Here is a 23,836-nt window from a genome sequence, read left to right as displayed (position 1 = left end):
TGCTCACAGTGGCTCCCATAATACTTTATTGCATGTTTTTGTTTATGCATCTGTCTCCCCCCCCCCCCCCCCCACAGTGCTCTGCCTGGATGCCAGGACAATATGTTATTTTTTTCTGTTCCTCCCCATTTAGCTTATTGGGCCTGACACAATAAATAGTTCTCAAAAAATTTCTTACTTACAAAATAATGACAAATATCAGCGGCTATCCTTTGGAGTAATTTTATAGATTGAATGAGAATATCATCTGAAGTTCTTAGCATCTGAAGTCCTTAGAAGTTCTTGGGCACAGAGGAAATAAATACTCAAAAAGTGTCCTTTGTTAATATTATTGAATGAATGAATGAATGAATGAATGAGATGCTTGGTTTAACTCATTAGCACAAGACTTTAATTTACATAGGCCTGGAATTCCTTTTGTGTCCTTTTTCTTGCTATAGACAACTAAAAAAAAGAAACAAAAACAAATGGCACAATACAAGAAAAGGAAGAAAAGCAGTGGAAATCATGCTGTTCAATTACATACATCTACAGATACAGATTTTTCCCTTTTAAATTTCCAGGGACCTGACAGTAACTGAATCGGTGGGAGGAATACATCCACCGTCTGCGCACGCTGCCTTCTTGTCTTCTGAAGAATCCCTGAAGTTGAGGACTGGCCACTTGCCAGGCACACTGAGGATGTTACCTACACTCGCTCTTAGTTAAGCTTCATAGGAACCCTATGAAGTGCCTACTGGGTGGTAATGTGGAGTGTTTGCACTCCCACTTCCTCTAAGGAAGGGGGATTTGGGGTCACTGGGTCACTGGGTCAGCATCCTTTGGTGCCCAGCTGACCCAGAGATCGGTGCTGAGACTCGGGATGTATTTATAATTAGGGGAAAAGATATAAAAGGGGGGCTTCCAAAGAAAGAAGGTCAGCTGGAGATGCCAGAGACGTGGTATCTAGGACGCCAGGGAGGACAGAACGCCAGCAGGTGGGGGAGGAGAGTGCGGTGGAAAGGGCCAAGGAGAACCCACAGGAGTGAGAAAGGTGGTGGGTCTGACGGGGAGACCTAGTGACCTGAAGCAGGGGCAGGGGCAGCTGTGAAGGAAGCAGGGCAGAGGAGCAATGCGGGTATGGGCCGCAGAGGTTTGACTGCAGTCCGTTTGCAGAAGTGCGGGACTGGCCCTGAGGAAGGAGCCGGTAGGAGCCGAACCGGAACCGGAAAGGCTATGGGGTTGGGAGGAAGAGGGAGGCCTTGCCCCGGAAGCAGAAGTGTGGGGGGGAGGAACGGGTCCAGATCCCACTGCCAATGTTGTTGAAACCCTGACACGTGGCAGGAAGGGATCCTGGAGAGCCGATGATGCAGCCGAATCCAGGGTGGGAAGATGAGGAATCCAGGGAGAGGGAAGGAGGTCGCAGGGCAGAAGCCTAGACAGGAAGCCTTCTCAGAGACAGGCTTTCTCAACGGTGGGGAGACCTGAGCGTGCTTATGGGCAGAGGGGAAGGACTCAAGGAGAGGGAGAGAAAGAAGACAGGAAATGGGTGACTGACGGAGCCAAGTCTTGGAGGAGGTGGGGAGGAGAAGAATCTGAAAGGCTGGAAGACTTCCAGTTGCTCTCGCACAGAAAAGAAATGAAACCCATATAAACCCAGGGCCCCATGTGACCCTGCCAGGGGATGGGTTGCATTCAAATAAACAACAAGCCAACAGTTGAAAACAATAGAAAAACATCTGACTAAATTCCTTCAAATCTTTCCCCAGACATTTCTGTGTCTCTCTCAGATCCCCAAACCTCCTCTTTCGATGGAGACCATTGGGATCTGGTCTCATTTTCTCTCCCTCCTCTTACCTCCCTCTCTCTGTCTCCCTTTCCAACCTTCTTCTCTTCCTCCTTCCCTCCCTCTCCCCGCAGACTCTATTACATAGATCAGTCTGACCACTCTGACTGCCTTAGTCTTAAATATCTGTTCATCCAAATCTTATTTTTCATCTTTCCTCTTTACCCATTCCCTGGATTCTACAAAACAAAGGATGCTGACCCAGTGACCCCAAATCCCCCTTCCTTAGAAGGAATGGGAGTGCATCAAACACTTATTATTTGAAATCCTCTCTTTAAAAATCCTTACCAGAGGAGAAAGGGGGAAAATGGGCAAAAAGACACCATGAAGCAACCATAGAGACACAGGGGAGGAGACAGGGGGCTAAAGATGGTGCATCTCAGTGAAGCCTTCAGGCCCCACTGCAGGTCTAGGCTCCCATGTCTGTATAGATATAGTGAATCCAGAGCTTTATGGCCCAGCGTTTGTCCCAAGGGGCACCTAGGGAGGACTGATAGGAAAATGCCACCAACCTTGCCTGCGTGTTGGGAGGCAAGGTGGATTGTAGGGTACTTTTCAGATACAGAATGTGTCCAAAATGCAGACACCAGAGTGAGAGCACATTATCAGAAAAGCCGCCTACACAGCTCAGGAAAAATAAATAGATTCCCAAGCTGACTTGATTTTTTATAAGCATTGATCTTTGACTTTATAATCAGTTGCAAATTCAGCTCAATTCAAAAGGCCAGCTGCTCTCCTGTGGAAACCTAGATTTTTGTTGGGGGAAAAGAGAAATTTAAAAAGTACTAATTTTAAAAAATACATTAAGAAGGCAATGTGTTTAGTTGTCGTTTACCATGAATTCCTTTAGGTTCCAAAGTATTCTAATTATTTGGAATTTACGAGGACTTTAAGAGCCATCTATGCCATTTCAATTACCATGATGTGTCTGCCCTGAAAAGGGTTACATAAGAGTAGTCTGAGCTTATATGCTAGTACGTAGTTTGCCTGGAAATGATTTCTGTTTCCATCATAGCAAAGTTACATAGGCCATTTTGGAAAACACTGTCATATATGTTAATCCTAGAGCTGGGGATGACTTCAAGGGTCTTGCATCTATCCCTCTGCTTTCTGAAAGATCTCTGACATTTGAAGCCAGTGATTGTTTCAGTCTGTTTTGGAAAGCCCTCAAGAGCCAGGATTTCAGTCTCTGGTTTTTAGTACCTAATCACTATTCCTACCAGGATGTTCTTTCCAGAGAACTTGATTTTCTCCAGCTGTAACTTAAGCCCGTGTCTATGGGAAGCAGTAATGAAAAATCAATGTGGTTTTTAAGTGCTCATTTCCCCAGGGTGAGGACATCTCCGGGGGTGCTGATTATCCTCTCTTTGCCTCTTCCCTCATCTCGTCTCTGCCCTACCTGGTGTACCAGGAGGCGGGTCCTGAGGACTGCATCGCCAGAGATTCCCTCACCTTCCAGATCCTGGTTGAGTTGGCCAATGCAAGCCCCTGGCAGAGATCTGCATGGGGGAGGAGAGTCTGAGAGGATCCTCTTTGTTGGGCCCTGCTCTGGCCCTGGCCGTGGTCCCATGACCACAGCTTCTATCAGGTGGACTCTGTAATAGCCCCATTGCCAAAATCTCTTGAAACAGAGGGCTGGATTCTGTTCCTGCCAGGACGCTGGCTGATGAACTGGGTGACCACACGTTTTAAGCCATTTTACAGCATAGGAGCACCCCATCAGGTATCATGTTTATCCCATTTCCTCCCCGGGTTACCTCAAAGGGTCTGGTTTTCCCAGTCGTTCTGAGGCCATGGGGCTTCTGTGTGTCCATGACAAATCATGTTGGGCCCACCATGAGAAGATGCTGGAGTGGGGAGCTCTGGGTGATAATGAATAGAATCTACTCTGCAGTCTGGTGCCAGAGGGGAGCCAACAGAGTAGACGATCATTCTGTTGATGGTGAAGGACATTTGCAGGGCAGAGTGGGGGCTGCAGAGACAGACCCTGACCACCGCCCCCCTGCCCTGCTTCTGATGCCCTCGCTTTTGACACGGGTCTTCTTTTGCCCCCGCTCCCAAGTCTGTTCTCTATTCAGCAACTGGAGTAACGCTTTCAAACATAAGTCAAAAACAAGCCAAAATCCTCCAAAGGCTCCTCAGTTCACCCGCACAAAACCAAAGCCCTTTAAGAGCTTCCACAAGGCCTCAGTGATCAGTCCCTCCTCTGCTCTCAGCTCTGACTCTCCCTCGTCCACTCCTATGGGCCACTCACCCACGGGCATTCACAGCTGAGACAGGTGCACTAGGAGTTGCGAGGAGAGAGCTCTGGCTAGGGGGGAGTTTTGTGCGGGAGGGAGGAATGCAGGCTGGGCCTCAGACATGCGGATGGTGTGTCCCTAGTAGGAAGGATGTCAGCAAAAGCAAGAGGTGGGACTGGGCGGGGTGTAGATGACCTTCATCAGAGCAGCGGGGGGAGGGGTAAACTGGTCAAGACAGAGGAGAAGGATCGTCAGTGCTGGCTCAGGAGTTCTGCTTCAGCCTCCGTGTCCCGAGCCTCCCTGCCTCCATCTGGTGTGCGGTGCAGCGCTGGGTGCTGGCAGGTGCCGCTCTGGTGGCTGCAGATACAGAGGTCAGCAGCAAAGCCCCCGCCCCTGGAGCTCCGCCCAGAGTCCCCAGGGGGCTGGAGTGGGCAGAACCCAGGCACCCGGGCTCTGCAGGGCTACAAACAGAACCTGCCCGCGCCCCCTCTGGTGGCTGCTTCCCCTGACCCCAGAACACTTTGCCTGAACACAATGTCTCCAAATGAGCCCAGAAGATTTAAATGTATGGTTTCCAAGCTAAAGGGAGCTCCAAGTGTCACAAAGGGATACAGTCACGACATGGCCGAGCCAGCGAAGTGTGATTAGGGGACTCTGGGCTTAAAATTAGCCTCTGCCTCTTGGTGGCAGTGTGGCCCTGGGCATGGCCTTGGCTTCTCCAAGGGTCATGTCCTCATCTGTATCACAAGAGAGATCCTAGAACCTGCCTCATGCCGTGTGGATTCAGGGAGAGAGCATATCGGGAACTCTGGGCCCGGCACCTGCCCGGAGGAAATGCCTGGAGGCCATGGTCATAGCTATTATGAGCCTGAAAATGTCGCCAGTGCATGCTTCCCAGACACTGACATCTTCTCCAACAACAGAAGGGCACAGCCCAGTCACCAGAGGGGACAGGCTCAATTTTCAAGAGATGTGCATTAATGAGGATAATCAACTTTTTTTTGCAGGCAGACGCACCCCTCCAGACCTCCTACCTTGGCCAGCTGCTTTTGGCTGTTCAAGGTGTTTCAACATCTCCCCTTTCCTCTCATCAGCACAGTAGGAGAGATGAAGGAGGGGGGACGCAGGGGTGGCAGCCCAGCCTGCCCTGGGGTGTCCCTCAGTTGTGAGCTCTAAGGATGAGTGGACACCCTGGCCAAGGCTGTCCTGCAGCATTGGCTGGCCTGAACATCCCCTGTCACTGAAAGCTCAGCCTTCCGGCTGTGGGGGGGATGTCCTCTTGTCCTCCTGGGGCTCTGCTTCCTGCCTGGGCTTATCCCCATCCCATGAATGTCTCCCTGCTGAGGGGCAGGCTGCACAGAGGCTCCTGTCTCACTGCTCCCCTCCTGCTCGGGGGCACCATGGCAACAAATCTACCTCCCCCAGCTGGGGCTCTTCCACCACCGGACTCCCAGCACTGCTACCACCTGGCCCAGGTTGACCTCACGAAGATCCACAACCGTTTAGAGCAAGCGCTTCTTCCAGGTGATAAAGCTGGTCTGCTGACCTGCTTTCAGAGTCCCCCCCAACAGCAGGAGGGCCCCCCTGGAGGTCCTTCCACGACCCCCCTGGCTCTGCCACGCTTCGAGGACCTGGTGTCTGTCTCCTCACTATGTTTTGAGATTCTTGAGGACAGGACCCCGTGTTTGTGCACTTTGTAGCCACAACACCTTACACATTACAAGTGCTCGGGAAAGGTTTGCACCACACGCCTTGGGCCAGGCCTGCACAGGGTGCTGGGAAGGACCAGGCACTTACTGAAGGTGGACAGCTCCCTGGTGGGGGAGCTCGCACCGGAAGCCAGAGCATGGCCTCATGGCAGCCAAGCATGGGCTGGGGGCCGGGCTACCATGGTTTGCATTCTAACTCCACTGTGTAGTAGCTCATGACCCTGGGCAAGCGTTTTAACACTTCTGTGCGTCAATTTCCTCATCTGTAAAATGGAAGAGATCGAACTATCTTTCCTTCGAATACTTGAGAGGATTAAATGAAATCGTACCAGTACAGCACGGCAGATGGGTCCTGGGACAGAGCTAATGTTCCATATGGGTTGACTGGGAATAGTTAATAACTTGGGTAAACTAAGGGGGGAAGAAAAGTTAAAAAAAAAAACACACAGAATAATTCATGTGAGCTGTTATGTGTACGCACTGAAAAAAAAGGAAGTGGATACTTAAACATGCCAAGGAGGGTTACCTGTGGCCGGTGGGATTATGGATGACTTTTAGTTTCTTTTACATATTTTTCTGTAATTTTCAACTTTTCTACAGTGAACTTACCTAAAATCACTTTTGAAATTAGATATTCGAAAAACTCGCTTGAAAGCCACCTGGGACCTCTTCCATCTCCCCCCCACCCCCATCCTGCATATGATTTTGGTTTCTAAGGAGACACCCCTGCTGCTTCCAATTGCCCAGGAATCGAAGGAACCTGCTGAGACATTTCAGCTGGAGTAGTAGAGGCTACATTTCCCCAGTATTTTGCTTGCACACCCAACTAGAAAATGAGACATCTTGTGTTTTGAGTGAATCTCTTCCATTAATCACAGGGATACTCCAGGTCTATCCGGCAGAGTGATTGGTATAATTACAGCCTCCGTCTTCAAGGATAATGCCAGCAGTCAAGAGCAGCGCGTGTGAAGCGAGCCTGAGGCTTCCTGGAGCTTGTAGAGATGTGCGTCCCGGAGCCACGGGAGCCAAAGATAAGAGGAGGTCTGGGTGGCCCCGAGATTTCCGGTGGAGACAGACGCGTTCTGATAGCTTCAGAGAGGGTTTCCCTGGGACTGTCCAGGATGTGAGTAAATGTAATGTCGCCTGGAGTAGGAGACAAGGATACCTACCGTCCAGGAATGGCCTTAGGGACAGATTACCCAAGTCTGACAAGTGACTTTTCCAGCCAGGCTCTGTGTCTTTTTTGCCAACGAAAGCAGTTTGTACCCATCAAAGAGTTGTGACTGGTTTTGAAGCGCAGCCACACCGCTTCACACCAAAATATACACATTCTAGAGAGCAACTCAGCAGACAGAAAAATGACCAATAAAGCATATCCATTCCCAGCCACTGAGTCACCTGCCCCGGCTGTTCTCTACTCTCTTTAGTAGCAATAGACTCCCTGCGGGTCTTTGGGCAATGCCAAGAAGATAAAACCCAAGCCGGCTTTGGGAATCGTAGAAAACTGCACCCTCTTCGCTGGTGGTGGTCCACAGTGTTAATAAAGGGAACATGTCTCAAGCAAGGAAGAAAACTTTTATAGTGGTTCCTACAAGTTGTGCCCCTGCATATACATAAATCACATAAAACCCAAATCCTTCACTCTTCAGTCCATCGCCATAACAACCCTCATCCCCTAAGAAAAAGGGAAGCTATCAAGACAGACAGAATGAGCAGTTTGATATTTCTCATCGGGGGTTTTCTCAGCCCTCCAATCTGCCCTGGTTTTTGGCATTTTGAAATGTACAACATGCATCAGTAAGCCCTGTAACCGTCCCCAGTGGCTCGTGGTGCCAGCGATGATCCTTAAATCCCTATTTGTCCTAACCCAGCACCCAACCTCAAAATAGGATGAGCAGTGTTAATCATGTGAGGCAGACAGGAGAAAGATGAAGACTTGGAACTACATCCACCTGATTGCACCATAATCCCCAGAGGAGAAGAACGGAGCCCAAAAATAGGGTGCCCTTGGGACAGGGAAAACACGATGTTTAGAGAAGGGATTTGCCATCCTAAGTGCTAACCAAGGGCAGAGGCTACCGCTCTGGGAGGTCACGGGGAAGTATCTGGCAGTGATCCTGGGCGTTTGGAGGGAGAATTTCGAATGAGGAAGGTGTGGACAAACAGGAGTGTCCACGGTCCTGGCCACCCCCCCCCCCCCCCCCCCCCCCAGCAACGACCTTCAGGGTTGTTGCTTTGCTTCAGCCTCTCAGGTCTGGCAGAACTTCAGTTTTGGCGAAATCAAACCCAGAACCATACCAGGAAGGGGACCTTGGGAAATGCAGTTCTCAGAGTCAACACGTGGGCAGTAGAACAATCCAGCGAGAGTTGCCAAACCAAACTGGGAGGATGTCAGCTCTGCAGAAGAAATGCAAGGTGTTGGAGGGCGGGAGAATGTCTGATCAGAATGTCTGAGGGCAGAGGGAGGAGAGCAGGGGGGCCAAGGCGGGCTTGAAGCCCTCCACCCCTCCAGCTGTCCATTAGAGCTCGCCCCAATTGCCAGATGAGAATCTTCTCTTTTATGTGAGTACAGGAAATAGACAGAAATGAATGTCATACAAGAAATTGAGCACTTACAAAGGGAAGGGCTAGGGAAGTGGGGTCCGGGGGCCACTCCTGAACCATAGGCTTCACGTCCAGCCCCCCAGACAAGACCCAGAGTCAGGGCACCGCTGTGACTGCCTCCAGCCACGAAGCTGCCACCGTAATGAGTGAGGAGTCGGCCCTACGACGGCTCGTGCCCACCCGAGCTTGCCACCAGCAGCCTCTGCCTCGTGTCCAGCCTCCTGTATGGGTCTGCTTGTGCTGCCAGAACAAAGGGCCTCAAGCCCGGGGGCCTAAAAACAGACGTGTGTGCTCTTACAGTTGTGGAGGTTTCAAGTCTGAAGTCAAGGGGTTGGTGGGGCCCTGCTCGCTCTGAAGCTCTGGGTTAGCATCTCTCCTTGCCTCTTCCTAGCTTCTGGGGGTGGCTGTCAGTCCTTGGTGTTCCTTGGCTCACAGCTGCATGACTCCAACCTCTGCCTCTCTTGTCTCATGGAGTCTCCCTGTGTGTCTTTGTCTTCACATGGCATTTTCCTCTTCTGACAAGGACACCTGTCATATTGGATTGGGCCCCGCCCCCCAGTGACCACATCTTAACCTGATTACATTTGCAAAGACCCTATTTCCCAAAAAGGGCACATTCCCAGGTACTGGAGGTGGGGCCTTCAACATGTCTTTCGGGGGGACACAATTTAGCCCATAATGCTCCCTAACCGTGCACGGGAGCGTCTCATTCTCAGAACTTCATTCACAATCAGACCCCCAGCCGAGGAGTCTAGGAAACAGAGTTAGCTTTCAAGGTCTGCAAATCGAGTGAGGGGAATAGAGGGGGGCGCACCCATGTGGCCAGCACAGCCTCTGTATTCTGGCTGGAACAGAATGGGAGAGAGAGTAGCAGAGGGGTCAGTGGCACTGGATCTGATGTTTGAACCTAGCCCTGCCCCTGCGGCCACTGAGGCCTTGGGCTGGTTAGTCAGCTCTCCTCTGTAACCCTTGGCTTCCACACCTGTAAGCGGGGATAATAACAGTCACTATGTCTCAGGGTTTATGTGAGGATTGAGTCAGACAATGGACTCAAAGTCCCTAGGGCCAGGCACACAGTGAGCAGTCTACAGATGGTAAGTATTATTCAATTATCAAACTTATTAGTTTTCTTCTGTATCCGTCACGGTAGGGAAGTGGATGAATCACAGAGGCGTGGATGAACTGTATACAAGGGTCCCCTGGCATGTTTAGGACTTTATGTAAAAATCAGAAACTCCAGGAATTTGAGCCAAAGCATAAATCTGATGTAAGTGTTTTCTTATTCTGAGCCATGGCCCATCAGAGTATCAAGGAGCTAAGGATTTACCTCTAGAATAGATTTCTCCAAGCTCTGTTTGTGATTACCCAGCTTTGGTTGATACAGGAAAAAGAAAAGCAGGTGTCAGCTTATGTGTGGGTGTTTACTTACACAAGGACTGTTACATGTTTATGTTCCTGAGAAAGAGAAGTAGAATTCATGTCAACCATGTTTAGGCGTTCAGATCCCAAATACTTTTTTAGTTTTAAAATGCACAATGGGGGACGCTTGGGTGGCTCAGTCAGTTAAGCGTCTGCCTTCGGCTCAGGTCATGATCCCAGGGTCCTGGGATAGAGTCCACATTGGGCTCCTTGCTCGGCGGGGAGCCTGCTTCTCCCTCTGCCTGCTGCTCCCCCTGCTCGTGCTGCTCACTCTTGCTCTCTCTCTCTGACAAATAAATAAATAAAATCTTTAATAAAATAAAATGCACAATGGATGAAAGTAACTTTGTGATTGTCAGCATGACTTGGATGGAGACGCATTCTGAATTTTACTATTTTTCAATCTGTCTCTCTGAATGAGATATAGCAATTGAGGCAGAAATCAGACTTTCATTCCTCAGATGGGGCCATGGGGAAAACATGCCTATTAAAAATAAAACATTGTACAATTCAGTAATAAAAAAATAAACAATCCAATATAAAAATAGGCAAAAGATTCGGCCAGACTTCTCACCAATGAAGATATATAAATAAATGGTCAGTAAACACATGAAAAGATACTCAGCATCTTTAGTCATTATGGAAATGCAAAGGAAAACCACAACTATACACAACATCACAGCGATTAGAATGGTTAAACCAAACAAGTCAACGACCAACACTGATAGCACCAAGTGCTGATAAGGATGTGAAGCCACTAGAACTCTCACCCATTGCTGGTGGGAATGCAAAATGGTGCAGCCTCTCTGGAAAGCAATATGGCAGCATCTTTTTAGGCTAAACATTAATTGGGGCACCTGGGTGGCTCAGATGGTTAAGCGTCTGCCTTCAGCTCAGGTCATGATCCCAGGGTCCTGGGATCGAGTCCCTCATGGGGCTCCTTGCTCAGCAGGGAGTTTGCTTCTCCCTCTCTCCCTGCCTCTCCCCTTGCTTGTGCTCTCTCTGTCTCTCTCCTCTCTCAAATGAATAAATAAAATCTTTGAAAGAAAAGTTAAACATGAATCAACTATATAACCCAGCCATTCTTCTCCTAGATATTTACCTAAGAGAAATGAAAACCTATATCCACGCAGAAATGTGTGCGTGTGAATGTTCACAGCAGCTTTATTCATAATCGCCCCAAACCGGAAGCAACCAAATGTTCAATGGGTGAGTGGATGAACGAATTGTGGAGGATACATATAATGGAATACTAGTCAGCACTAAAAAGGAACAAGAGAGCGATACATGGAACAACACAGATGGATCTCAAAAACACTACGTGAAAGTGAAAAAAAAGTCAAACACAGAAGACTGTATGTGAGAGCATTTATGTGAAATTCTAGAAAAGGCAAAACTGTGACAGAGCGACCCAGTGGTTGCTTGAGGTTGGTGGGGGGAAGGGGGTGAGGGCACAGGGGCACAGGGATTTCTTAGGGTGAAGGGGTGGTTCTCATCTGGATTGTGATGGTGATTACCTGGTTGTATACACTTGCTCAAACTCATCCAACTGTACGCTGTAAATGCTGAACTTTACTGTATGTAAATAATACACGAATACAGAAATAAGCATTGAGTTCTGATGTGACAGCCTTGGGGAGACAGAGCATTCTGATGAACAGGACTGGGGTGATGGGGCAGGAGGGCTGCTGCAGGGCATGGGGGCTCCCCTCTGTGATGCCCGGATCCAGTGATTTCTCCTTCACTGTGAACCCACCCGTTATAACCCGGGTCCTAGTACAGCCAAGCCCCATTCCAAGAGGAGCTGTTAATATCATATCTATAGAGGTTTTTTTCCATCAGACAAATTTAGTGCTTTTTATTGTCATATTGATTTTTATTACAGCTGCAAAGGGAGGGGAGGAGAGGTATTATCATATATCAAATAGCAGATCAGGAGTGGTGAGGGCAAAGCTAAAGGAGAAAGCGTGTGTGAAGCGGAGAGCTCACAGAAGACGATGACAAATGGCGATGGCTGTAGGTTTACGGGTCTGTTGAGGTTGTGGTCAGCATCACAGTGTGAGTCCAGGCTTCTGGCACCGGAGAAGCCGCACAGATCACTGGGCACAGGATTAGAGCCCTAGTTCCCCAGCCTTCTGCCCCAGTGACTTCCCTTTATAACAGACGTTTTTCGAGACCCTTTTTGCTATCCTGAATTTAATAATGTACCCATACACATGTTTTTTTTTAAATGAACACAATGCCTAATTGCAGAAGAAGGAGGAGGAGAAGCAAAAGGAGAGGAGTGTATAATAAAACAGCGTTCATTTCAATGTGCTTGAATGCTTGAGCACGATTATGCTAGAAAACACCATGGGCACAGACACGCATGTGTCTGCTCTGAAATGCAGGCTGGGAAGGTGCGTTGAATTAGCGACTCAAATACCACCAGTGGCATTGCTGGTGGTGACATGATTTTCCCAGATGGCGAACAGCTCTTGGAAAAGTTCCAAGCGAAACACTATCAGTCAGGGTTCCAGACGCTAAAAGCCAGCAAAGGCAAATAAGATCCGTGGTGGAGAGCTCAGTACAGACGTGATTTGCAAAGGTGAGGGCAGGGTGTAGGGGCCCTAGAGGGCTGATCTCTTAGCCTGGAGCTGGGTGTATGTGTGTGTGTGTGTGTGTGTGTGTGTGTGTGTGTGTGTGTGTGTGTTGGTTCCTGCATCCTATTCCCAGGAGCTGCATCTATCCTGAGGAGGGTCCAGAGACAGCATCTCGCCCCTTTGGGACCAGGAGTGAGAAAATTGGAGGATGGATGACCGTGGTCCATCTTTTTCTCTTTGTCCACAGCAGGTTTCTAACAGAGCTGTTTTCTTGTAAAAACGTTTGGTGGAAAGAGAGCTTAAATGATTTAAAACATGCAGGTGGGTGGGGGAGAACTGTCATAGGCTATCATAAATTGTTCAAGGTGACCTCTGAAGCCCCTTCCGCCCCCAACTGCTCAGTTTCAAATCTGACTTCCTGTTTCTAGTGTCTAGGGCTGCATGGGGACCCTCCCAGCCCCAGACCTCATTCAGATCCCTGCCCCCACACCTCCCCCCCACCCCAAGCTGAATTGCTGCGTTTCAGTTAATCCAGGGCAAGGTGAGCTGCATGTGAGTGGGGATGCAGAGACGTGAATTCCTGAAACAGATGAGGGGAGCAGGGGACAGCCCTGAGCCTCCCTCCTCAGCCCAGGCAGAAGGGCTCGGAGTCATCCAGGTCTGGGCCTTGGTATCCAAAGGGGCGCGAGATCAGCAGTGTGTGGGTGTCTTGCTCCTCCCGTTGAGCCCATGTATCTGCTGCAGCCTTTTACAGAAAGAGTCAGCAATTCATTCCAGGACCTTCTATGTGCCAGACACTGGCCCAGGTGTTGGGGACCCCGAGACAAATGGGGCAAGTCTGCACCTCCCAGGCATTCACAGTCTGATTGGAGAACATGGAAAACTCAGAACCAGGGGTTAGGGAGCCGCTCTGGGAACATAGAGGAAAATAGCTCTCTCTTGCACACTGTTTTATAAAACAGAAAATTACTTTCTATTTTCTTCCCATTAAAGAATTTTAAAAAAATATCAACCTGGGGGCGCCTGGCTGGCTCAGTCGGTAGAGCATGCGACTCTTGATCTTGGGGTTGTGAGTTCAAGCCCCACGTTGGGTGTAGAGATTACTTAAAAATGAAACCTTAAAAAAAAAAATCAACCTGATGGGACACCAAGGTATTGGTCTACCCAGGGTGACCTCATGCCCCAGGCCAGCCTGGGCTGGGCTTTCTTTGGAGTCATGCGTCTGCCTCTGCACCCATCCCAGCTCCCACCCTCAGCAGCTTCCAGAGGTGCAATCCTCTAAGCCAGGCATCTCAGACTGACCGTGATCCTAGGGGTGGGGCTTTTGCAGATCAGGCCACAGTGAACTGGGGAGCACCGTCTCTAGTTCAGCCAAGGGAAAATCAAGAGGCAAATCCAAGCAGGTCTGGACTCACCAGGAGCAGATGGGGAGAGAGGGATGAAGTGGGAGGTAGGGAAGCAAGGTCAGGTTGAGCACTGAGCGTCATCTTGGTGGCTTAGTACAGGGTCCCTGTGGTCACAGGAGGGGACACGTTCTGAGGCTTATTGGGATCACCTGGGGGTGTACATTTGCAAAGGCAGCATGCACCCAACCTTTGCTGTGGGCCTCCTCGGTGCCAGGCACTCTGCCAGATGCTGTCTCCATGCCATAGATCCTGCTCTGCTCAGCAGGTCATAGGCTTCTGCCTCCTTCCCACAGAGAGAGCAGCTGTGAGTGAGCTCTGAGATTGCTTTTCATTTTACAACTTGATAAGAACGACATACATGACGTAGGACAATTCTTCATATAGATAAAAATCCCTTCAGACAAGAAATGATGGATAAAATTCTACTAAAGAGAAACCCAATGGGCTAATGAGCATGTGGAAGTATGCTCGGCTTCCCTAAGTAATCAGGTATGAACACTAAAATTAGATACCCTTGTGTTTTCATCTATCAAAATATTATTTAAAGACAATTCTCATTTGGTGAAGTTTTGGCAAAATGGGCAGGCTCAGTCAGACATGGCTAATGTAAACATTAATCAACTGGGGCATCTTGTCAATGTGTGTCAAAAATCTTGTGCATAATACTGGTCTAGTAATTCCATTTTGGAAGAGGATGAGGATTTGTGCACAAGCATGTTTATCATATACGTAGAGGACACAAATTGGAAAGTGCCTGAATGCCCAACAAGAAAACAGATAAAATAATGGATCTCTCTGTCTCTTGTCTCTGTCTCTCTCTTTGTCTCTCTCTCTTTCATACACATACGCACACGCACACACATACATTACCACACAGAGAGACTGTGAGCTTAATTTTGTTTTTAAATATAATATTTATGCCTTTTTTCTCTTGTTCCCGCTTTATATATATCCAGAGAACAAAGGACTGGTAAGAAATGCACCGAAATATATTTATTTGGGGATGGTAGGGATATCTCTACTTCTTTAAAAAAATTTTTTCTACAATGAATTTGAATTCGTGTTATTATCAGAAAGAAAATTATTTTAAAAATACCCGTGGAGTATTCTTGCCAAAAATGAATCTAATCGAGACTTGAGCCCTAACTCCCACACTTGGCAAGAAAGAGAGAAACCGGTAAAATGACACCAGGAAGAAACAATCTGACAAATTCCAGAAGGTAGAAATTCTATGAGCAGTCATCTTCTCTGAAAGTCAATATAATCAGGGACCTAAAAATTGGGGGAATCATTCTATATCAACGAAAACAAAACAGGCACAGCAAACAAATGCCATGCTCAAATCTGGACTAGGTGTTGACTCAGAATGAGGTCTACAAGACATGGTAGGATCACTTGGGGAAAGTGAAATAGGGATTTGCGTTTTGATTTTTCCTTGGCCAAACCACAGACATGCTACCCGGTTAGCAACTGCCTGATTTGCAAGAGCCCCACCCCCAGAATCCCATCGGACACCCAGAGAAACCATCACAGTATGCTCCTAACCTAAGAGGAATTCCGCACAACTCCGACATAGCACATTCTTCTCCATTTTCCATAAAATGCCCATCAGAAAACTATCCAAAGCCAGTTCAGATATCTAAACTTTCAGTGGGTACCACTTATGAAATGGGAGATTCTTGGCTTACTGCACAGTAATTTCTCCTGTGACTCCCCATCCAGTGGGGACAAGGTTAAGGTGCTGAAGGTGAGCTGGAGGGAGACCAAGCAGACGCCCAGCACTGTCCCCCAGCCCCTCCGGCACCAGACATCACCGTGGTCCACCCTGAGCCCAGGGGAAGGTGGGGGGTTTTATCTACTTCTAAATAACAATAGGTAAGAAACTCTTGGTGGAGAGCCCAGAATTTCTCAACAAATGGCTAATTTCGCCTTAGTAGAGTCTGTTATTTGATTCAAAAGCTTCCATTTAAGGGTAGAGGGACAAAAATATCTAACTGCTAATAATTGTCCCTGAAGTTTATACAGCAGCCAACCATTTACAGAATTCTTTTACATATCACATTTAAAAGACTTCAAACCTCCCAAGTGGGCAGCTATTCCTTTCGATCCTGGAGTGTGTTCTGCGGATGAGAATTTTCGCTAGTCTGTTTTCCTCTTTGGTGCCAGGGCGGGAGTGAGTGGGGGAGACCCACAAGTCTATGTGGAGGGGGAAGTAGGGAATTGTTATCCCATTTTTATAGACTTTATAAAACGTAAGTGTACAAATATATAATGTAAAATAGGTATAATAATATGCATTTACATACTTATAAAATATAAATTTAAAATACAAGAGATAGGGGTGCCTGGGAGGCTCAGTCTTTAAGCGTCTGCCTTCTGCTCAGGTCATGATCCCAGGGTCCTGGGATCGAGCCCCGCATCGGGCTCCCTGCTCAGCCAGGGTGAGCCTGCTTCTCCCTCTCCCACTCCCCCTTCTTGTGTTCCCTCTCTCACTGTCTCTCTCTGTCAAATAAATAAATTTTTTAAAAAATCCTTCAAATACAAGAGATAGATACTCAGAGAGGTGCGAACTGCCAACTCCTGGCAAAATACCACCTGGATAACCCACAGAGCCATTTTTGGGTTTCTGCTTTCTGTTGCAAGGGAGACACTGCCTCACAGCATCAAGGTCAAGGGTGCCATATTTATGGGATTTGGGGGGGTTTGGTTTAAGGTCGGTCTTCAATTGTGGGGAGCTGATTGGGATTGAACTGAGTTTTTTATATAATAGTTGAGGATTGGGGAACAGAGAAAGGAAGGTTTGGGGTTTGTTTTTTTTTTTAAAGATTTTATTTATTTGGCAGAGAGAGACACAGCGAGAGAGGGAACACAAGCAGGGGGAGTGGGAGAGGGAGAAGCAGGCTTCCCGCAGAGCAGGGAGCCCGATGCGGAGCTCGATCCCAGGACCCTGGGACCATGACCTGAGCCAAAGGCAGACGCTTAATGACAGCCACCCAGGTGCCCGAAAGAAAAGTTTTGAATGAAGCTTAAGAGTAAACAGTCGTGGGGCTGTCGGTTGAGCAGCTGACTCTTGATTTCGGCTCAGTTTATGATCTTGGGGTGATGAGATCAAGCTCCGTGTTGGGCTCTGCGCTCAGCAGTGAGTCTGCTTGAGAATCTCTCCCTCTCCTTCCCATCCCCACTCGTGTGCGTGCTTTCTCTCTCTCTCAAATAAATAAATCAATAAAATCTTAAAAAAAAAAAGAGTAAATAGTGTTTGATAAACCCAGGTGAGCAACCTATTGTTCTGAGAAAGGGGCTATTTACCCTGGCGAAATCTAGTAGAGTAATAAATACAAGTTCAGATGAATGGATCTTCAGAAAGCTCGTGAGGGGAATAATAAAGTTATTTGTAACTTTATCTCCCTGGGCAGGAATTTCCTGCAGAAAGTGGAGGGCTACTCTTTATATACACAGTCTTAGAACCTAATGCTTTTAAGCTGTGGGGCTGTCGGTAGCTTCATGCTCTAAGAGTAGTGACTTGCCCAAGGTCTGCTGGAATTTGACCTCAGTCTTCAGATTCAGGCCCAGCTCACCTTGCTCAGACTTTGCCCGAAAACCCATCCAATGGAGTTCAGGCAGGCTCTGCACCAATGTCATCTCATGACGATGGTGGACCCATGACAGGTGTTGGGGTGAGGGCACAGGGCAGAGTGGCAGGGGAGGGACCTCCTGGACCTAGAATGGCAAGAGAGGATTTTTCCCTGGGACCATCAGAGGGAACGTGGGTCACCTTGATTTGGGATGTCCAGCCTCCAGAACTGTGAGAGAATAAATTTCTGTTTTGAGCTCCCCCCTTCAGCACCACTCTGCCAAGTGTGCCAAGGCACCTGCCCCGTACTCAGCGCCTCTGAATGGGAAACGGGGTGCCCTGGGGTGGGATGTGCCCGTCCCCAGGGCTCTGAGGAGGTGGGGAAATCTGAGGAGGGCTGAGGGTCGGTGTTCTTGTCATAGCTTTTCTGGCAGTCCAGCCACTTTGCCAACATTCAGGGAGGGACCCTTTAAAAAAAAAAAGAAAGAAAGATCCCAACCAATCAATTCTGGAAAAGCTTCAAAATGCAACACCACTCCCCACTGAGTCCCCCGATTCTGATTCCCAATCAGCTCCCCACAACTGGAGACCTACCTTAAACCAGACGGGACAGCCTGATGCTTGGTCAGGGCTGCACAGGAAAGGGCCAGAAGGTGTGGGAGGGCAGGGTTCAGGGTCCTCCCGGGGGGGGGGGGGGGGGGGCGTGGCTACGGGGACAGCCTTTCTGTGAGGACAGGAGCACTTGGAAATCTGGGTCACTTCAGAAGCCTCCCCACAGGAGCAAGCAGCTGTTCGAGAGGAGGCCTGCAATGCACTCCGAGTTCACCCCCCATCCCGGCCTGAAAATAGCCTGGTCCTTCTCCCCCGTGAGAAACAAGGTTCAGCAATAAGGAATTTGGGAAAGGCTTCCCCGGGATCACTGCAGCGGCTCCTGCTGGCAATCCAGAGACAGAGGACGGAGGTCCTGCCCTCCAGGGCGCCGTGCGGGAGAGAGAGCTGGGCTTTGAATGCTCGAGTTTCCCAAGTGGGTCCTTCCATATCCCTTTCCCACATCTTGCTGATGAGAAGCCTGCCGTACAGGGAGGCTGGTCTGCCCAGGGGCCCGGAGCCCTCAAGAAATCTCACCATCGACGGGGGGGGGGCCCGGCACCAGAATTCATCTCCAGGTTCCATGTTCCTTCCTCTGCAGACACAGTACATTCACACATTCCCAGGGACAGAGGGAGGCAGCGGGAACCCAGGGCCAAAGCTTAAAGGGGATCCCTGTTGAGTTCCCACCGTAGCAGCAAGATGGACATCTGAGGGCCCCGAGCACCTGCGGGGTTGGGGGGCAGAGCACAGAACCTCAAGTGTAGTCGTCTGACACTATCTTCAAAGACGTAATAGCGAAGGGTCGAAACCACGAACCACTCCTCATGACTTTACCGCTGTGGTTCACAGAACTATCATGGGGAGGGGGTGGGACTGGGGGGAGGGGCTTAAAAGTCCTGAGGCCTTGTCCCAACCGCAGGGATTCTGCCACCGCCGGCCCGGTGGGGCCTGGGTCTGGGGTGTCAAAGCTCCCGGGGGGTTCTGAGAGCAACCACAACGGTACACCACTGTTTTAGAGGTTTCCAGGTTTTCAAAATCCTGTGCTGGTGTTTCTCCTCCTTTGAAGAATTATACAAGGAGCCTCGGGATCTGTAGGCAGGACATGAGGTTAGCATCAGACCACCGCAGAGGCCCACCCAGGTCTGGGTGAGGAGAGCAGTCTCAAGGGACACTGGGTGCGTATGTTTTGTGTGTGCTTAAATTTAGGAATAATTTCCGTGTCACAGAATTGACCCTTTGAGGTTTACAGTTTATGACCGTTTTGACAGATGACTAGAATAGTGTGACCATCAACCACAACCAAGATCTAGAAAATTCTATCCCCAAGAAATTGTCTCAAGAGACACATTTGGATGCAGTTCCAGTGGCATGATTGGGGGCAGAGGTTCCCCCTGTCCCTGTCCCCAAATTCCCTGCCCCCACCCCCAAATTCTCTGCCCCTCTGAAAGTTGTGTGTCAAAGGCACCTGTTTCTGGCCCAGGAAACTTCTCTGATAGTAGGAAGTCATTATTCCCCAGCAGCCCCGCTCTGCCTCGTTAGAGCTTCTGTTGAAAAAGCCAGGTTACTGATGTCACTTTTCTTGCTTCAGAGTCCAATTTTCCGGACCCAGACAGCACCCACAGTCAATACTTCCCATGATGGCTAGAGCCGCTGCTGGTGGCAGAAAAACATTCACCGGCTACCCAGAGCAATTATGAGTGCTTTCCTCACGCAGCTGTTCCCGGCTCCTGAGAAAACATTTAATTGGTTTGGAGGTCGCAGGATCCTCTTCCAATTAGGGTCCTATCATGTCAGCTGCCACCTGCACTGGGGACAGTCCAGACTGGGCATCTTCGTAGGACACACAGCCGTCCACTCTTAGAAACAGCGATGATAGTCCTTTAGCCATTGTCTGGCTCCTTTCAAAGGGCAGACGGCTCTGTAGGCTGGAGCTCATCTTTGTCTCCAGGTCAATTATTTGGGAATCAGGATGGAATGAGCAGAATCAGAATTTTCAACTCAGCCTCTTCCCCTTTTCCAGAGCAGCCACCATACAGACAGAACAGGGTGGCCAGGGCAGCAAAGGGCCTGGGAGAGCTTCTCTTGTAGATCTAATGGAAGGAGAGTGGCCCACCCAGGGGCCCATCAGCACGGTTTCCAGGCCTGGGAGGGGGACCCCGTGACAGGCTAAGTGGCAGGAACACCATGAATAGGGAGCAGTATGTGTGTGGACATTACATTTAACAAAATGTTCCCATTAGAGAAGACTTTTGAGAAAGTGGGGAGGGCCAGGATGGGGCTTCGGTCACAGGGGGGACGTCAGCAAAATGCCCACTCACATGGATCCTCCTCCACAAAGCGCTCCTGTAAGTGATGTCTGCTGTGCTCCCGGGCCCCTGGCGATGGAACGGCTCAGTGCTCCCCTGAGTCCTGGAATGACCTTGGTTACAGCAAAGCCTCCCAGACAGACCAGAGCTGGGCGTCTTCAAAGGGAGCTCAGCGGCTGACCCTGCAGTGGAGAGGGCTCGTCTGGACCCCGGCTCACCCCCAACACACTTGGTTTTTTGTTTTCTGTTCTGATTGGCATTTTTTTTAAGATTTTATTTATCTATTTGTCAGATAGAGAGAGAGAGCTCAAGCAAGGGGAGCAGCAGAGGCAAAGGGAGAAGCAGGCTGCCGGCTGAGCAAGGAGCCCAATGCGGAGCTTGATCCCAGGACCCTGGGATCATGACCTGAGCAGAAGGCAGATGCTTAACTGACTGACCGAGCCACCCAGGCATCCCTTTTTTTTTTTTTAACACTTTGTTTCTAGAGCAGTTTTAGGTTCACAGTGAAATTAAAACAAGGTACAGAGATTTCCCATTTGCCCCCCACCCCACCTCCATGCACAGCGTCTTTATCAACATCCCCCACCAGAGGGCTACACTCATTAGGACCAATGAACCTATAGCAATACATCACCATCCCCCAAAGTCCACAGTTTACATTAGGGCTCGCTCTCGGTGTTGGACTTACTATGGGTTTGGACAAATGTGAAATGACATCATCACAGTATCATACAGAGAATTTTCACTGCCCTAAAAATCCCATGCTCTGCCTATTCACCCCTCCTCCCCCAACCCCTGGCAACCACTGATCTGTCTCCATAATTCTGCCTTTTTTGCTGAATGTCATGTAGTTGGACTCATACGGAGTGCAGCCTTTTCAGATCGGCTTCTTTCACTTAGTAAAATGCATTTACGTTTCCTCTATGTCTTTTCGTCGCTTGATAGCTCATGTTCTTTTAGCACTGACTACTCTTCCATTGTCTGGATGGACCACAGTTTATTTATCCATTCACCTCCTGAAGGACATCTTGGTTGCTTTCAGGTTCAGGCAATTACGAATAGAGCTGCTGTAAACATCTGTGTGCATGTTTCTGTGGGGAACCAACATACTTGTTTTTCACTAGAGTGGGGAGAGGGATCATTGTGCTATTTGTTCACATCTACCAGGGAGACAAACAGCGCCCCAGTGACAGCCAGGCCCCCTCCTCTGTCTCTCGGAGTCTCTGTTCTTGCTCCTCCACCCACTGTAAGCCCCATCCCACCCAAACCTGCATGCTGTTCAACAGCTCAGATGACACTGTGCCCTATTAGGAAGCAATGTCTCTTTTCCTCGCACCCTTTTAAATAGCCTTCTAATTTGAGAATCATTTTAAATTCACAGGGAAGTTCAAAGATAGTAGTGCGAGTTCCCATATACACCACACCCCGCGTCAGCTATGTTAACTATCCTGGGTTACCATGGTACGTTTGTCAAAACTAAGAAATTAATTGGTATGCAAAACCTCACTCGTTATTCTGTTTTCGTTAGTTTCTCCCTAATGTCCTTCTTCTGTCCCGGGACCCCTCCTGGATGCCACGTTACATTCAGTTGTCATTTCTTCATAGGCTCCTCTGATCCACGACCATTCCTCAGTCTTTCCTTGTTTTTGATGATCTCGGCAGTTTGGAGGATTACTGGTGAGGTGTTTTGAAGAGAGCCCCGTGGATTGGGATTGTCGGATGTCAGACGGGGCTGTGGGTTTCTGGGAGAAAGGGCATGGGGTGAGGTGCCCCCCATCCTCACCTTAACACCTTGCTCTTTGTTCTTTATTGCTCCATTCTCCTGGGCTCCCTTCCTGCCTCCAGTCTGGCCCCATCTTCCCTCCACAGAGCGCATCATGAGAAGTGCCCACCTTCTTAGGCACCTACCTGACCATAAGATGCCTGAGTGGATGCCACATGCCAGGCATTGTCCTCACCCTGAGACCCATAAGATGCCACTGGATAATAGAAATAACAATATCAAATACCTTTTCCTGGGTCCTTGGGTCGTGGAGCAGGGACAACAATCGGGAGCAGGGATGGTCTCCCATGACTGGGTGGGCACTTGGTCTCTCTCTGGTTCCCTCCCTCTGCCCGTGGGTGTTCTCTGCATAGATGATGTGTGTGGCCCTCTTAAGGTGTGTTCCGCCTCAACTTGGTCTCTTTTGTTACTGATGATGGCCTCAGAGAGGGACAGCTGGGCTTCCTATCCAGGGGGAGAGTAACAGCACTCCCTGCCCCACTACAAACATGAGGTTCAATTAGCAGCCATGTTTGAGTGAAGCGCATGGCTGGAGGAGGCAGATGTGGGTCAGGAGGTAGTGGGGTGGGACTGGATAAATCCCTTTAGTGCCCTGGACAAGAAGAGACATCTGTCATGCCTCCTCCCTCTATGTAATTCCAAATAAAAATCATAAAGCACAGAATTTACATGCATGTTGAAATTAGAATAACTTCTTACTTATCTGGTTGCCATCGTTCTGCAAAGGTTTGTTGATTGTAAATTTTCCTCCTTCCTTCAGCTTTGTCTCCACGCTGCGAAGCCAGGCTCAGATGGGAGGCCCCTCACTGCCCTCCCAGCACCTCTTCTCCGGGATCCTGAAGGTCAGGAAGCCCTCATTCTCCTCTAGCTCATCCATCGGGGCCACAGAGCCTCTTCGACCATTGAGACCAGTTGTTTTGCAAACCCCACTCTTGTGAAGATCTTGGATGCTTTCCCTCCTGAGAGTAGAAAAGCAGTGCTCAACACCCCCTACCGCCTACAGCCAGAGTTCCTTAGCTGCAAATGGCTCAGATCCTTCAGAAAAGGCATGACCAAGATGCCATAAGGATGGCACAGCCCATCAAAGAGACCACGGGGCATTCAGAACCAGCCAGAGGCCCACGAAGCAGCCAGCTGCATCACCTCACTCCCATGGTGTGTCCGGCCCTCACTTCTCCTTCATTGGTGCCCCCAGCCACAGTGCAGGATCCCGAGAGCCCACTGAGCGCATCTCTTCCCGACTCTGTTCGGTTACATCATGTTGATAGCGTGGCCATGGTGGGAGTGATTATACCAGAGCAATTAGCAAGCACTACAACCCAGGGTTTCTCTCCCCAGAGCTGGCAGCTAAACATATTCCTGCCTTGAGGGCATGTTTCCCACCGTGGCAAACTGGCATAATGGCTCCTCTCCAAAACACCAGCTCGATGGGGGATCCCCTCTCCTCAAATGCTCCACAGAAACCCCTGCTTTCTATAAATCTGCTACGTCCATAGTCAAGCCTCCTGTGTCCATCTTAGCTGCATGCCTTTGGGCAAGTCTCTGGGCTTCTCTGGCCCTCTGGTCCCCCATCCGTGAAACAGGGACAGTACTACGGATCCCTTTGGCAGGTGGCATCTACTTGGGCTTTAGAATGTGCCTGTGCCACTGTAATAAGTGGACCCGTGGACCATGTGGACCCTCTCTGCAATGGAGGGAAAAGGTCTTCCTCTTCCTCACCACCCATTCCTCAGGTGGGGCCCTGCCCTATGGACGCGGGGTCTAACCCCCGACCGCAGCACAACGAGGGAGGGGCAGTGG

The 23,836-nt window shown here is 49.4% G+C and overlaps 1 protein-coding gene across 1 annotated transcript in view; it reads right to left on the bottom strand.

Annotated features, from left to right (window-relative positions):
- The window catches only part of LARS2 (leucyl-tRNA synthetase 2, mitochondrial), a 195,453-nt gene extending 172,185 nt beyond the window's left edge, over window positions 1-23,268 (bottom strand). Inside the window, exon 1 of the mRNA XM_032412574.1 lies at window positions 22,736-23,268. The gene's annotated coding sequence lies outside the window, so the exon portion shown is untranslated. The remainder of the gene's footprint in view (window positions 1-22,735) is intronic.
- Window positions 23,269-23,836: the final 568 nt, after the last annotated feature.

This window comes from Phoca vitulina, unplaced genomic scaffold (assembly GCF_004348235.1).
Source record: "Phoca vitulina isolate PV1807 unplaced genomic scaffold, GSC_HSeal_1.0 scaffold13, whole genome shotgun sequence".
In the NCBI taxonomy this organism is placed as follows: Eukaryota; Metazoa; Chordata; class Mammalia; order Carnivora; family Phocidae; genus Phoca; species Phoca vitulina.
Note: the sequence above shows the minus strand (reverse complement) of the source record. Positions and strands in the feature narration are given on the sequence as shown.